This window comes from Pieris napi, chromosome 7, assembly GCF_905475465.1.
Source record: "Pieris napi chromosome 7, ilPieNapi1.2, whole genome shotgun sequence".
In the NCBI taxonomy this organism is placed as follows: domain Eukaryota; kingdom Metazoa; phylum Arthropoda; class Insecta; order Lepidoptera; family Pieridae; genus Pieris; species Pieris napi.
The window spans coordinates 4,162,973-4,180,479 of record NC_062240.1 but is presented as its reverse complement, the minus strand read 5'-3'; the positions used below and the strand labels follow the sequence as shown (position 1 = coordinate 4,180,479).

General features: G+C 31.6%; 1 protein-coding gene across 1 annotated transcript in view; it reads right to left on the bottom strand.

Annotated features, from left to right (window-relative positions):
- Positions 1–16,818, bottom strand: part of LOC125051408 (neuroligin-4, Y-linked-like) — a 55,336-nt gene extending 38,518 nt beyond the window's left edge. Inside the window, exon 1 of the mRNA XM_047651699.1 lies at positions 16,681–16,818. The gene's annotated coding sequence lies outside the window, so the exon portion shown is untranslated. The remainder of the gene's footprint in view (positions 1–16,680) is intronic.
- Between the last annotated feature and the right edge of the window lie 689 nt (positions 16,819–17,507).

Below are 17,507 nucleotides of genomic sequence, written 5' to 3'. Positions count from 1 at the left end.
ACGCAACCTAAGACTAGCAAGACAAGTTCTACTTCGCTAATTCATCCTTGAAGCTCTTTAATGGCCCACGACGTGATAAATTGTATATTATATATATACTTATATACTATATAAGTTCTTATGTAAGTGACTATTGTCTGTTATGAGAATAGATGTCTTTAAATCTAGACTAAAACCCACAAAGGGCTATAGCGCTGTTTTATTGTTTGTAAAATAAAAGTATTAACGTTTGTCTAAAAATTAACCCGTAAATATTAACTCCAGTTGGAGTCATTTTGTTAATAACGATAAGTTTTTACTGCCACAGCTATTGTTTGGATAAAGTTTTTATTTAGACAAAGCTTGTTAATAAAAGTTGAAACATAAACGTTGAAGACACGCAGGCAATCAGAATTTATATTATTTTACTATTATCATTTTAGTATTTTACATATTACCTTTACCTTCTTTAAAACATAGAAATAGTAGGTATCCTATATTGAATACAATTTTTTTTTAATAATTATAAAGTTCACAAAAAGGAGTGCGACTTTACATGAATTACAATCCTATACAATAATTATGGCTAATAACTTATATTCTGTTTACTTAATTTTCTACAATACTAATAATAGCTTAAACTAAGGTAATGTTCATCAACAGTCTTAGTGTTCTATTATGATTAGACACCGTGTTCGTGTGTCTGAGATACCGCACTTGCACTTATATTCTCTACACTACTCTTAGCTTTTGTTGGTGTTTAAGAAAGTCATTTGCGTTCCAGGCCATAAGTTTTAGAATGTTGGTCATTTTTGGACATTAAATGTAGCATACAAAATAATATATAATAATAACGCATGCAAAATTATAATAGACAAAGAATAATAATATATCAGCGATTCACAGATACCAATATAATAATAATACCTCAAAGCATTGTGGTACACAGTTTCTATCGCGGTTTTTAGCCTGGTAATAAATTAAAGTTTTAATCGGTTGATAAATCTCGGTATAGATTATGTTATCGTTATGTAAATTGTGACTATAGGTATAGAATCGATAAAGAATATTTCTTCCGCAAAAGGTGTTCCTTTTTTTTAATATAATAGAAACAATGTCGTAACCGTCGCTTTCGGCATAACAAAGGCAAGCCCTTTGTAATGCCGAAAGCTGAGATCTTTGAATTAACCAGACTTCACTTCATTAGCGCGCTGCGTGCCAGGCGCTCTAAGCCGCCCTTACCGCCGGACCGCACTTCTCTTCTACCCCCTTTCTCTAGAGAAAGAGAGTCTAGACTCCTGTGAACGCAATAATATCGTCTAATTTGTCTCGCGACAGTGAATCCCCAGTACGTAGCAACAATCCAGGTGTATTATGTATCCCAATACCAATTAAATTACTTGGAAGAGGCTTTGTGTGTCGTGATAAGAAGATAATAACCAGGTATTTGTACTGTGAATTTACGTTTAGAGAGAGTGCTTTATATCAGGGAGTTGCAAATAAAACATACGTATATCAGTTGATTATTCTGATTATTATCTACCATTTAATGATAATAATGAGTGTAATTACTCACTTAGTCTAAGGTGTAAGGAATGATGATATCACGATGTTTTCCGCCTGCTTCGTTTTTTTAAACATCGTAGGTTCGACGGCTCATTGGTCTAGTGGTTAGTGCGAATCCATGGGTCCCGGGTTCGATCCCCGGCTGAGACAAACATCCATGTGATGAGCATTTGGCGTTGTGCTTAGGTCTTGGGTGTTTAAATAAGTATTTATATGTCTATCTATCTATAATATGTATGTATATCCGTTGCCTAGTACCTATAACACAAGCTTCACCAGCTTAGCATGGGACAAGGTCAATTGGTGTAAATTGTCCAATCATAAAAAAAGGTATTTAAAAAACAAAGGTTATTTATCCTGCCAAAGCTTTCAAGTTTAAAAATAACATTGCATTGTATCGGTTGTTAATGTACGTCTAGACTATTCAATGCCTACATAGTGCATTAAGCTGTCAACACACACAATACAATGGTTCTTTAGATAAAATTAAATCAGAGCTTGATCAGACAGCCTTTCAATAGCATAATGGAAGTTGCGGTTCTTAGACTTCAAAGACACTCTTGTGTAGAAACTAAAATGAAAGGGTACATTATACTGTATATTCATAAATTAATTAAGGATAATCTATGTCATATTTCAGATCTGAATTAATGTGAGATTCAGTGAAACTCTGCTTCTTTTATTATGTGAACAGCTAAATTAATTAGTATTGGTCTAGTTACTAGTTAGTGAATTGAGGATGCGACTGTCATCTCTGAGGTGGTATATACGAACCCCGAGCACCTTTCTTATTGTTTGGAAACCTTGTACGGTAAAGACAAATATCGTCAAGATACCGGCATGATTTTGGCCCAAAAAAATTGATGGTGTGTTTCACATACTTGTTTCTTAAGAAAAAAACAAATAAAGGCGGAACAGAAACAGAAATCTAAGGCATGTAGCACCAATGGGTTTTTGAGTAATTACATCCACTAACGATGTCACCATAAAGATATAAGTATAAGAAAACTAAGATTAATACTAATATCTTATAGAGAAATTTTTACAAAACCGTTTTTGTAAAAATAGTAAGTTAAATAGACGCAAATTTCTTTGAAATAAAAGTATAGTAACGAATCCTACTTTGGCAGAAAGCCAATATCCGAATTGTGTCCTCCTATTTCCTATTTAAGGACATGAAAGGGAAACAATTTTAGGCCTAATTGCGTCCGTGCAATCGTACGAGATTGCTTTGAAATGAAATAAGTAAATATGGATTACTTTTCCATAAACGTGGACGATGTTATAAAAATAAATGGTATGCTATTTCAATGGCTCCTAAAGACCTGACCGAAACGGTTCGGAATGCATGTGAAGAATAAAACGTGATAATATTATCATTTTCCTTTGAAAAACCACATTCTCCTGAGATTTTCTTAGAAAGATTTAACGGAAAAACATTGTTTGAATGGAGAATCAATATGCTTCTTATAGCAAGATTTTTATTTGTATACAATCCGTTGATATGTTCAAGTGTTTAGTTAGGGATTGTTTAAACAACGCAAACATTAATTATACCTACTCAATAATGCATATAAGGTTTCAATAATAATCATTTCGTTCGTTAAAAAAAAGTTCGTTGACCTCTTGCTTTATAAAACAAAATTAATAAGATAAAATCTTATAAGACTATTAAAGAGTCTGCCATCTTAATATTATCGACCAAGTAGCAATTATCTTAAATATCACTTATATTTATATTCATATATAGCTAATATTATTTCCAGTTCGCCTGGTTTTGCTGTGCTCTAAGGTTACTTGAAAAAACCCTTAAAATGATAATGATATTATGACACATATAATGACAATTACAATTATTAAAAGGCCGGCAAGGCACTCGCGTGCCCTCTGGCATTGAGAGTGTCCATGGGCGGCGGTATCACTTAACATCAGGTGAGCCTTCTGCCCGTTTGTCCCCTATTCTATAAAAAAAAAACAGCATGAATTCAATAAATGCTAAAAGCTTAGTAAAATACAAGCTCTATATTTTAACAACTTATTAAAAACCTAAACTAAATGAATGGAATAAACAGCGCATTTTATGAAACTTTTGTGTAGTGATGAAGAAAATTTCTACTTTTAAAAATACTTTAAGAAGCGCGCCGAGTTAAAATAAACTGAGAATCCTAGAAAACGAATTTACAGTTTGTTAATGTTGTATGAATAATTTAAATGTTTAATATCTGCTATAAGTTTTGAAAAAACTACGCGACAACGTTGTGGTTTCTTAATATGGTAATCAGAAACAAATAATTTCATAGTTGAAGGACTACGTATAATTTATATTAATATATTTTTTCATGCATATATATTTATACTGTTCTTATCGTTTCTGGTATTGGGCATAATAATTGAATCAAAATCGATTCAGTGCGTGATGTGTAGAATAATACGAGTAGTTTATGGATTTTATTATTACACGATTGTTAGTATTTAAATTATATTTTATTATGGTATGGTTAAACAATTTAATAAAAAATATTCTCTATTTTTTTAATTAATCTGAAATAAATTAAGATGAAGAATCTCTTTAGGTCTGGGCCTCAGATTTCAGAATCTGTTTTATGATCATTTTTCAATCTAATAGGCAAGTAGGTGATCAGCCTCCAGTGCCTGACACACGCCGTCGATTTTTTGGGTGTAAGACATGTCGGTTTCCTCACGATGTTTTCCTTCAGCGTTCGAGCGAATGTTAAATGCGCACATAAAAAGAAAGTCCATTGGTGCACAGCCGGGGATCAAACCTCCAAGCTCACGCTAAAGTCACTAAGCCAACACTGCTTCTTTAATGAATACTTATTGGAATATGTAATTGCTTATATTGTGGTTTACAAATATTAATTGAATGTTTGTCGTTTTCAGCATTTTGCAAAACCATTATCCTTCCACTAATGTCTTTTAAATAAATTATAGTTAGACTAAACAATCTTGCTCACCTACACTTGGCAGTTATATAAAAAAACTATCACTTCTGCGTCAAAAAACACGTTACAAAATGACGATTCACAAAACTACAAAATACATACATATATGAAATAACAATTCAACGGATAATCGCTTCCTATTCGTCAGTCACGGGCATTTCTCTAAAATCGCAGAAAACTCGACACGGAAATATCCAAGCAGCCGGTACATCGCAAAAACACGGACCTCCAGCTGTCATGTAAAAAATCTCTAACAAGGTTTTACGTTTTTGTTTCTGAAAATCTGTGTCGTTGAAAAACTATCCACTCGGCTTAACGACCTCCTATATTAATGGTCCCCATTTTGGTATCGACGTGGATAAATTTTAGGCTCCCGATGGCTGGATAAAGCTTATGTTCGGTATCACTTTAATGAGCCTTCTTTATTGAATCGAATGCTAAGATCGTCTTTTAATTGCGATCGTTAATTTTCTAGTAGGGGTTAATTTGGTAGGATAAAACAGTATATTTTCAAGCGTTTGTGTTTAAGTTTGTGTAACATTAGAAGCTTATCATGTCTTTGCTATCGAAGTATGGCTGTTTAAACCATTTAATAAATATTTATATAAGTTAAATATATATAATTATATAATTCATAATTATACAGTTGTAATATAATTCAATAAAAAATACCGTACCGTACCACTTCCGTAAATTAATTTTGTAATTAAATTTCCTAATTGAGTTACATCGTTCCTTGGATATTTAATTGAATTAAGAATGGATCCTGAGTAATATCTGCCCAAATAATTTTCATAAAAGTATATCTAATACATAGCTTACCTTCCAATTTTACGTACAATGAAAAATAATAGTTGATAGTTGCACTATAAATTGTAAAAGTTCAAATTGAGACAACAACATTGATAATTGATTTTAAATTGATACGTTTGAACGTGTACCGAGATTACAAATCATGGCGGTAAGCCGTGTTAAATCTCTGCGTAATTTTAATTATTTTAAACTATTCTATATAATAATTACACAAAGTAATGTATTGTATTTAATTCAATTGACGACTCAGTAGGTCCGTAAGTATTACAAATGCAATAGAAAAATATAACCATATTGTAATTTCCGGATTTATGTATATCCGTTTGGAATCCTAGTTTTGCTACTAACGAACATTTTACAAATTCGGTATTTGTACTGAGTTATTTACATGGTATTGGTAAAATTATATTTTTTAATAATTTTACCTTCAAACTTCAAACGTTTATCGAATTTAATTAATTTCATAACTTTTATTTACAAATATATAGCAATTGAGCAATTGACGAACAACCAGCTGATTAGTTCAAAACAAATCTTTAAAATGCACACGCGATAACTCCTTTCTAGAGGAGTGCAGCCGAATAAAAATTAGCGTAATTCAATTTTACGAAACCGAATCGCATAACGAATTGTAACTAAAAATATTCCATTTTAAAATAATACAAGCCTAGATCCATTGTACAGATAGGATTTTCCGAAACAAAGGGAAAATGGGACAACTATTTTTTAGACAATAACCCAACTCCACAATAAAAATATAAAAATGGCCGCCAACCCAATGTACTGTGTACACATTTCCTATTCAGAACAAAACTGCAAGACCCATAAATATGAAAATATTAACCCAAATTTCGGAAGTTTGTAACGTATTTTTAGAACACGTGATAATTATATGTTCGCTTTATTAATTAATTGCAGTGCAGTGTTGGCCTAGTGGCGTCAGCGTGTGACTCTCATACCTGAGGTTGTAGGTTCAATCCCCGGTTGTGCACCAATGGACTTTCTTTCTATGTGCGCATTTAACATTTGCTCGGACGGTGAAGGAAAACATCGTGAGGAAAGCGACATGTCTTAGAATCAAAAAGTCAACGCCGTGTGTCAGGCACTGGAGGCTGATCACCTACTTGCCTATTAGATTTAAAAATGATCATGGAACAGATTTAGAAATCTGACTCCAAGATTAAAGAGGCTGTAGCGCTACTGTTTTTTTTATTCGTTAATTAAATATAAATTATAAGGATTAAAATTGAATGGAATTAAATTACTGTTGTATAAATAATAAAACATTGAGTTTATTTATCACACAGATAATTGTGTCAGATATTAACCGCACGAAACATTGGAATAATCAAATCTAGATAAATGAACGTGAAATATTTAAAGCAATAATAATAATTCACATATAAAGTGTATTTTATTTATGAGCCAAAATTATGATTTATTAGGAATGTAGGTCTTTGCGGAATAAGGATGGTTATAATTAATAAGGCCTCATTAATGTGGACCAAATAATAAAATCTCAATTAAAATAAGAAACACTCAAATTTGAAATAGCCTAAATAAATTATGAAAATGTCGTAATGAGTTTGATTGCGCGGGTAGAAGGAATACATATTATTTTGAGCATGGAATATCGTCCTTTATGTATGAAAAACTAAAAAACACACACATCGCTTCCGATTATTACAAATAAAAAGCTATTAACCTTTATAAATAAACATTGTATGTTTCAATTCAATTACGTTGATTCACAGGCCCATGAAAAAGTGACGATTAAATTCTATTTAAACTCTGAAAGACGTAATTAAGGATTTATATTATTCATTGTACAATCACGAGCATTGCGCATTAAATTCCCATTTTTACGTAAACATTTTGTTTATCGATATTTGGGTTCATTGTGTCAGGAAATGGTCCCTAACTTCGAAATGGCACGGAATTTAGTACGCTTAGACACGCAACTAATTACGTCCGGGGTAAATTGACAAATTTTCTTTTAGCTATTTCTATGACGCTCATTACCCTTTTATTTTTCTTTTTATATCACTTAAATAATATTTATATAATAAATTAGTTACCAAGAAAAATCATATTATAAGATTCTTCTGTGCTAATAAACTATTATATTTCTCTGTTATGTTATAAATAAAGGGTTTTATCATCACCTATTACATATTACTTTACATTCAAGGTACAAAACTTGGATTATAATAAAACTAAACGAAAACTTATCACAATTTCAGACGCAATATAAAAAGCGACACTTCTTTCGGAAGCCGCGAAAAGGGAAAACAAAGGAAAACGATATAAAAGTATGTCGATAAAAAAGATGGAAATCTAAAACATACTATTCAGATTTACATAACATTTGGCCAAATATTTGATCGAATACGAAATATTGTTTTGCTAAATCGTGAAATATTGCTTTTTTCGTTTGCATTTAACTTAATTGCAGCTTAACTTTTGAGTTATTAGTTTGCTTTTGATATGAATTGAAATTGATAGCAGTATGGTATTTAAGATTAAATTTTCGTTTTGTGCCCTGTTATATGCGATAAAGTATTGCAAAATGGAAATGAAATGTGGCTTTTTATGTGTGCATTGTAAGATTGCACATAATTTTTTTGTTGTGATAATTGTTTTTGAGGTTACTTTTTCGTGTACTCTAGCATGATTTATTCAAATGCGTATGAAAAGTTCATTTCAGCTGACCGGGCTGAAATGGCAGTATTTTTAAAAGAAAAGTTTGATTTAATGGGTTCCATCCCTAGTTCATCTTCAGGTTTGATTTCCGGCGAGGATAAAATAGGTTTAGAGACTAAAGGATGACTTAGTCACATGTTATAAGGAAACACCAGAAAATCAAAAAATATTCATCTACCAATTACCCTAAGACTTCACACGTCGGTGTTTTGTAATGAAAACGGCAAATTTAAGCAAACACTGTTAACGGAATATATTTTACTACTAGCTGCCCCCGCGAACTTTTTTTCGCCTTTATATGATTTTCTTACTTAGCCTACCTTTTTAGTAGCTACATATCAACATTTTGCTATGCTGCTACAGACTGTTCGTTTTTCCTTAATATTCTTTTTCTTTTTGATAGATATGATTGAATTTGAATTTGGTGCAGTAATAATAAAGTACAAATTAACTCTTTGACGTTAGGAACACACCTACATTGCTTAGACAACAGTGAGTGCTTGTAATCTAATATGAACTTTATTACATAGCAATAAATTTTAATTAGAAAACGTATGGGAAAAAGAAAAGGGCTGTTTTTAGGGTTTTCCCGAAAATTATTCGAATTCTTATCGCCATAAAAACCATCCTTGGATGAAGTCGAACGTTCGAAAAAAAAAGAATTGGTAAAATTGGTCCAGGTGTTGTTGAGTTATGCGCTTACCAACACATTTTGCAATTCATTTTTATATTATAGATTACAATTATAAACATTTCTAGAATGAGATTCTCTGTATTAAAATTATGATTAATTTTTACAACGTTCAAAGACTACGGCAAGCCTTTGTTTCCTAACAAGGACAAAAGATTATATAAAATATGGCACAGATAAAATATATTCGTGGTAATTGACGGGTTGTTGCTAAATTCAACATAATAAAAACACGGTTTTAATTTACTTCGCTCATTGAAGGGTTAAATCCCTTTTTGTGCGTTATTAATTTTACTCTCTGTATCAAATGAGTTCGTAATTATATTTTTTGTAATCAAAAAAGTGTTTTTATATGAAAAAGAATGAAAAAAGATATTAATCTTTTATCGAAAACATATACCAATCTTTTTATGTATTTTAACAAGTAAAATGTAAAGTGTAATATGTATAATGATTATGATTGATACAATATTGTTTTTAAATTAATATGGAAATTAAAGTAGTTAATGATCCATTAAATAACCTTAATTATATCTATACAATTATAACGGAGCATGGTATGATTTTTTTGTAATTTTGCGACGAAGAAACTATAAACTACTAGACCGATTAAAAGTTCAGTTTCACCGAAAATAAATTCCAGCGGTGCAAGGCCAAAAAGTTAGTCATGTCAAAACACTTACGCATCGATTCATAAACTTTACGGTTCTTTCATTTGTAAAATATTTATTAAATCGAGTACAACCATTGAATAGTTTTTAATAAAATTCTTCAAATGAATCTATATTTAGAAATAAACGAAAAATTGGAATAACGGTCAAGTGGGCTTATAGTGTTCTTTGAAGCGCTATTAATTCAATTTTCTATCTGAAAAGAGATTTTGAATATTATTATGTATTTTTATTTGAAAGGAACTATCGTGCTTTATTCCTTTTATCTGATTATCATTGATGCTTTAATATTCAAAGATATAATATCCTTTTTCCTTGCTATCTTATATCCTAAGGTATCTATATTATATATAAAAATGAAACCCGTTTTCCGTTGTCACGACATAACATAAAAAGGGCTTGACCGATTTGTCTGATTTTTTTTATAATATACGTTGAAGTACGAGGATGGTTCTTACGGAGAAAAATTAAAAAAAATTGAGTGAAAAAGTCTAAAAACAATACTTTTCTATATTCCCATACAAAATATTCGTAATAATACTTAAAAGTCAATTTGAACTTTAATACCATATCATAGAGTTCAAGTGTTAGTGGAGGGGTTCCGGGAAGGTAAATTTTTATTTTTGACATAATGTATTTGTTGTCTTATCAACTTTCTTTTTTTATCTTACTAGCAAGACCAGTGTCCCGAATAGCAGAATAACTATTTAAAAAAAATAAAGAATAGACTGTTAGGCGGTACGATATTCGCCAGGCCAGCTAGTAGTATTATAAAAAACTCTGTTGTTTAATAACCAAAACCTGATTTTATCTTTTTAAAGACAATTCACACCAATTGACCTAGTCCCATGCTAAGCTGGTGAAGCTTGTGTTATGGGTACTAGGCAACGGATATACATACATATTATAGATAGATAGACATATAAATACTTATTTAAACACCCAAGACCTAAGCACAACACCAAATGCTCATCACATCGATGTTCGTCTCAGCCGGGGATCGAACCCGGGACCCATGGATTCGCAGTCAGGGGTACTAACGACGACCAATGAGTCGTCAATTAAAAATAAACAAGCATAAACTTAGCTTCTTGTATCTAAAATACTAAATTTCCCTAAATATATAAATAAGCTTCTTAAACAATTATCTGAGCCTTACTTATGTCCCATTTATCAAAGTTGGCTATTTGACAGGTGAAAGTTTTAGTAACTTGTCTCAAATTTAAGCATAAATCATGGAATACATTTCAAAGAGTTACACGAAGTTCTAGAATCTTTATCCATTCCGGACTTGTCAAGTTTAAAATGTCAAGTTGAAATTTGCAAGTATCGTATTTATGTCAAAAATTATTCCCGCCTAATTGACAGCATGTTTGATTACGAAGGGTCGATGGAAAAAATCATAAATTATTTTAGATTAATTCTGAGTTGGGGCCAAATTTTCGCAATTTAAATGTAGGGTTGAGACAAATTGCATACTTTCAGTAAAACTAAATTAACACTTAATAAGTCATTATTGTAATGATAATTATGGATTTTTCATTGTTGTGTGTCGTTGTAATTTTTCTTACTTAATTCAAATATAATATTTACACTAGTAGGCGGTACTAAGTACCGTGTACTGTGTGTAGTACTGTGAAGAACATCGTAAAGAGAATATAACAGACATCCTAACAAATTATATTATTTTTGCAATTACGAAGACAAAAAAGCAAAATACGTATTCTTTTGTTTAATATGTCTGGAAATCTAGTCTTAACATTAAAATGTTAATACAGTGCATGTATATGTTGGCACAGCCCTAACCCCTAGCATGGGGAAATTCTAATTGGGTCGGAACTAGGGATGGATCAAGTCCAATTTATATTGGACCACACCATGCTATCCCCTGTAATTGGTTTCCTTGTATTAAATTTATATGTAAGCAAACGGTGATTTTATATGCAAGATTCCAAAATTAACAGTAATTGTTTTAGCTTAGTTACAAAACCCTGAAAGTTGTTTGCTTTTGAAGTGAAAATTTCTTAAGCGGCTTTGTACACTTTTTTGGAATTGGTAAAAATGTTAAACTCGCGTCAGGACACGTGACCTGATCGAAAATTCGTAAGACGGATGGAGAGTAGAACAGCTGGCGCGGCGTATTTAATGTAATATAAATTATCATGTTTGTGTACGATAGCGCAATAAATAAATATGGTATTCTACCACATAAATTATAGTACTTTTATACTGATAATTAAAGCAATTCGTGTAAAATTATTCCCTAACCATTCCAAAATATCAAAAACGCACCACGTTAATATTCAAGTTTTCACTTCTGCAGGCACTCCCGGGGTGCAACCCGTCGTTTTTTTTCAACTAGATATCTGTACGAGCTAAGACTTGTACATTATGATTTGTTTAATAAGCGTGGCGATTACCTACATCGTCCAAGTTAGGCCCTAAGAGACCAGACGCAAACATTCTAATCTGTTGTACGAAGGTATTTGTATAGTGAAAATTATATTCTCTATAATTTAAATCATACCCATGACCAAGGAACCGTAGTCTCATTAAAATGAAGCATCCAGCCATTGAAATACTTTTGTTTGTGTTATTCTGTTAATATCAAAAGGTTAGATTTCTATCGACAGCAATTAAATATATAAGATCTCATAATACCGTTTTAGTTGATAGGGCGTGTCGTTTTTAATATTATTCGATATAAAATAATAAATAAACTCTAAAGTTACCTATTTTTTAAGCCAGTATTACAAAAACGGACTTATAATTAAATCGCAGTTCTCTAGATTATGACTTGTCATATTTCTAATTCAGTATAAACCCAATGTCAATAAATTGAAATAAACATTAGTAAATAAAAAACAGTTTTAGTACGTCTATGTGATGACGTCTTTATTTCAAAGGAGGTAGCATAATTAATAGAAAACTTTAAACTCCAAAGACATGACATAATTAATAGTGTACACGTTATGATTATAACTCGAAATATAAATTCAAATGCGTAAAACATACAAATGTCTCAACATTAGTTAGAGCTTGGGATCACATTCAGTACATATATGTATACATATTTATCATATAAATTAAGCTGTTGACATATATATGCCGTAGGGTAAAAACAAAACCCCAGTAGATTTTACCAAATAAAATAATTTTGTTTTAATAATTTTGAACAACAAGATATAAATATATACTCGCTCAACAGTCTGTATACGCTTGGGGTATATATTTTCATTTAAATACGTAACATAAATTTAATCTTCAATATAAAATTTTATATGAAAATTTTATTGAATATTTCTGTAAATTCGTTAAATGATACGTAAAATGGAAAATATTTCGATTATTTAATTAATTTAATTTTTTTTTGTTCCAATAGAATAAGTTTACAATTTAAAGTTTGAAATTCTTATAACCCTCTCTCTTGACTTCCTCTGGGCAAGTCTACGTATCTTCATTTCGTGATAGCAATATCCAATTCCCTCCTTATATTTCATCCGTCCTACCCTGTAATCGATGTACCTGATTTCACTGTAGTAGTTTCTAGAACCTGGTTCCACACTTTAGGCCAAGCGGCATGTTAGCTTCCATTGTCCATTTTAATATTTTCTCTGTTTCGTGATGTTCTCTGACACCATAACGAATTATATTCCGTATATTTTCACAAAAAATAATAAATTCAAAAATTGTTTTATATTATAAGGTGTAGTTATAGTGGTGAATCATACAGTATTATTAATATCCATCACGTTATTGCGTGCATGCATTGCGTGGTGAAATGTTTGCCTTTAGTACCTTAAGTTCTTGAAAAGCTACTCTGGCGCTAGTGGTACTAGCTACCTTATTTTAGCAACATACGAAATCTGTGGGACATTAATAAATAAAGGTATGTTTTGTATGAATAAAATAGTATTATCAAATTAATTGCAAGTGTTAATAACAACATAAATGAATAACACTGTTTGTCCTGACTGCCTGCTAGAGCCCAAACCACAAGGGAAACTTAAACTATCTGGTTTTATGATGTTAACATCCACTATGGAACGATTTTACGATATTCCACCCGTAATCCCTTACATTGGGTAGCCCGTCATATTTAAAGCGAAAGGCAATGAATTTACGCGCAAACCAAAGTATCGATAGATACATTTTAAAATATCCAGTTTAAACAAGTGTTATAGTGAAATGTCGTAAGCTATGAGCATAATTGAGTATAAAGACAAGTCACAAATAATCTTCTAAGCCTGTTATGTTAAAAATAATTCTCCGGAACTCGATCTCCAGGTCAAGCATATTGAAAAAAACGCACGCCCATTGAGACAGCTAAATCGAAGGGAATTTTTCAATTTAAAATTATCGTGAGTAATTTGCAGGGGAAGATTTATATTCCGAATTCCTTGCCCTTTCTTCGGCCTGTTCGAAGTCGGTTTCGGGGCTTTATCGATGACAATTCCTTAAATTAGAGGTAGCCCTTTCTCAATACGGCTGTCAAAGCAATTTTAGGCCGTCTGAGCTATTGACACTTGACTATCGCAATTCAAATTCGAGATGGTTCATTCAATTTGATCGTTTACAAGTCGCTTTGCTTTGGTGATTAGTATAGCCTGAATAAACTTGAATAATATTGGGTATAACATTTATATTTTGAATACGCTTGAAAGAGCAAATTTTTGTTATATACTATAGTATTTAAAGAAAAACGCTTTTTACCGGATTAAAGTTATGTATTATTATTATAAATTTACAACTATTTGACATAATTTTAAATTTATCCGACGTTTCGCGTGCTTTACAGCGTGCGTGGTCACGGTGACTGAAGACAAAAGATGTTGAATGTCAAAAGGTATCACAGCTGCAGAGAAAGTTGCCTTATCTGTATTTGTTTCCCCGGAGTTGGTATCGACTAAAAGATGGAGGGTTTTGGCAAAAATGGCTCACGGTGTCCTCTATTTTCGCGGATTGTTTTTCTTTTTGAGATTTTAATTTGGATATTATTGGATCCCAGGTGTTTGACAATTTTAGGCCGTCTTCTCTATTGAAATTGGGGTGTTTTTTGATTTCAATGGCTTCGCGTACCAATCTTGGGAAGAATCTTTTCTCTTTCGCAAGTACTTTTGGTTGGTCAAAGCGTATGTAGTGATTAGGCCTATCTAGTATGTGTTCACAGACTGCTGATTTTGTGTGTCGTCTATGTCTTATGTCTGCAATGTGTTCTTTGAGTCTGCTGGACATATTGCGTTTAGTTTGCCCTATGTAAGACAGGCCACAGTCGCAATCCAGTTTGTATATACCTGCATCTTGCAATGGGGTGTTACTTTTGATTGGTCTTAGGAATTGCTGAATCTTCTTGTGCGGCTTTCTTTAAATGTGTAAAAGTTATGTAAATCAAAGACAATACTATACTATAGTATTTTTCGTATATATAGTAACGTTTACGCGCAGCATTTTTAAGACACAAAATATGTTATGAAAATTGTCTATGGTTATTTATGTATTTACCTTACATTAATCAGAATACCTGTACCATGACAATAACAACTAAAATTTAATTTCGTTGTTATTGTCATGGTACAGGTAGTTACTAAATATACTTATAATGTATATTATGCATAACATTAAACACTTACAATAATGGTTAGTTAAAGTCAGACAAATTAATTATAAAGTAAAGTTATTATCGGTTAATTTTTGATGCGTTTGTCATATTTTCATACATATATAAAGCTTAGAAAGCTTTTCGTTCTAATCTGCTGGAATTATTGATATAAAAATCATATAAGAAAATTCGTAATAACAAAGTTTCTAACAACACTTGTTATATTACGAAAATAGAGTTTCCTCCCGATCGTTTGAACTTAATGTATTGATATCCGGCCAATTATCCCCCATCTTATTACCAATACGTAAATCTGATCGCAATAACCCGACTCAACATCAATTTATTACCTGTGAATGTAGGTCACATCGAATATGACAATTAATATAAGATACATATTATTAATATGTATTATAACATAGACACAGAAATAGATGATGTAGGAACTGGAAAAGATTTGTTCTGTAAATAAAATTCACACAATTCATTTTAACCAATCGCTGCCCGTGGGGTCCATTCCTTTGACTTGAAATCACTTGAAGTTCACACTACGTACTGCATGTATCTTTGATGGGAAATGCATTGTATATAGCGTCATTGCATATATTGGACTACGCTGCAGTGTAATATTGAATTCGTAAATAGCATCATCAATCATAATAACAAAAATACAAATCCTAATATACAATTCAATTTGGTTAATAAAAATGGCAGGTACCCATCACCGATGAGTAAATTTTTTGTGTTGATTTACTCAAAGATGAAGGTATGATAACATAGTGGTGCTTCGTTGACTTAACTTTAAGTTAAATAAATGATATATAGATATATGTTATATTTTCTTATTAAGCTAATTCATTAGTAAGTACCGCCATGCCATAAACACTGCTTGTGTGGGCTAACTTGCGGTTTATTTTAATACATAGTCTAATTTAAATAGAGAATTTAGTCAATCATCTCCAGATTAAGACAAGAGAATTGTGAATTAGTTGGATTAACTCGAATAATGATACAAATTCTGGCTTAATGGTTAGCCAATATTAACTTTGATTTCCATGAAAATGAATATGTTAAATAAAGTAGGTAGATTTAATATTGATGATGTTTATAGTTCTTTATAATATACACCGCATCAAACTTACTTGTTATAATTAAAAATATTATACGGGTAATTGATTACAAATTAGCAACTGCATATAAAACTGCAGAGGGAGTCAAAACAATAACTATGAATTGTATAGGCCTAATTCAAATCAATAAAATTTAAATTTGGCTTGAGTAACTGAGTTATCCTACCTAATATACTAATTAAATGTTTTTAGATAATTAAACTGAATTATTTAAAATAGCATCTTATAAATCTACATAATACAGTGTCCATATTTAAACTTTACTAATAGTTTTATTTCATACAACGCATTTACATATCTTGTAAAATATTAATAAATATTGAATGAAAGAAGTTTTTATCGGTTCAAAGCCTACTTGAAGGAAGTTACTTATACTCAGCTAATATTAACGTCTTTACAATACAGTTTTGTTGGAAACGTGTCTTGTTTAGTAATCCTGTAACATCCGTAACTAGATTGAGACGTAGCGCGTTACTGTCCTAATGATTGTCTTAGAGTATGCTTAAATCGGCCAAAGTGTAATTTTTAAATGCCGCTGGTGATAAAACGATTTCAATTTACTTACATCGCAACAATTCCCATACAGACACAAACATACACAACACAGCACAATTCTATACAGATAAGTACAAATCACACCACTTATTTAATGTTTATTCACTCGCGATTAATTCTTGTCAACCACGCGACGCTCCATCCGACGGTTTTGAAGCTAACTGAACAGCGTGAACCCGGTTTCGTTTCAGAATATGTCCGTCCCTGTTACACCGTATGGGTGGTGAGGCTTTTGAGGCAGGCTGTCTCGCTCTATCGCTGAAAGTGTGTATTACGTATAGGTCAATATGAAAACTCTTCGGGCGCTGGAGGCTGGGTAGTGTGACCACGTAATGGCATGGCGATGGTCTGTCATTCGGTATGCAAATATTATATTAATTCGGGTCATGCTATGTTTAATTCAATGAATGGAGTGTTTTTCATTGGTTCGGTGTATTATTATGATACATTGTTATAAGTCATAAAGAAATTACCATTAAATATCATAGTTAGATTTTGTTAGATTACATTGTACTGAAATATTTAATAACAAAATATAATTCGTACTGAACATTGTTTAAGTAAAATACAATTTACACAGCGATACTTCTAAAAAAATTATAAACTAAATTTTGTACCACAAAAATATTATAAAAAATTTAACAACGTGGACGACCGTACCGAATAATTTATTCCATACTTCCAAACATCTATTTTCTAAATCATAGAACCTCTACAAAATACTGACGCATGCGTAGAACGCTGATGATGCACACATAAACAAACCGTGACGTATCGCACGCACACACGCGAGCTTATAAAAATACGGCCTTTAGAAATATACACACAAATATTGGC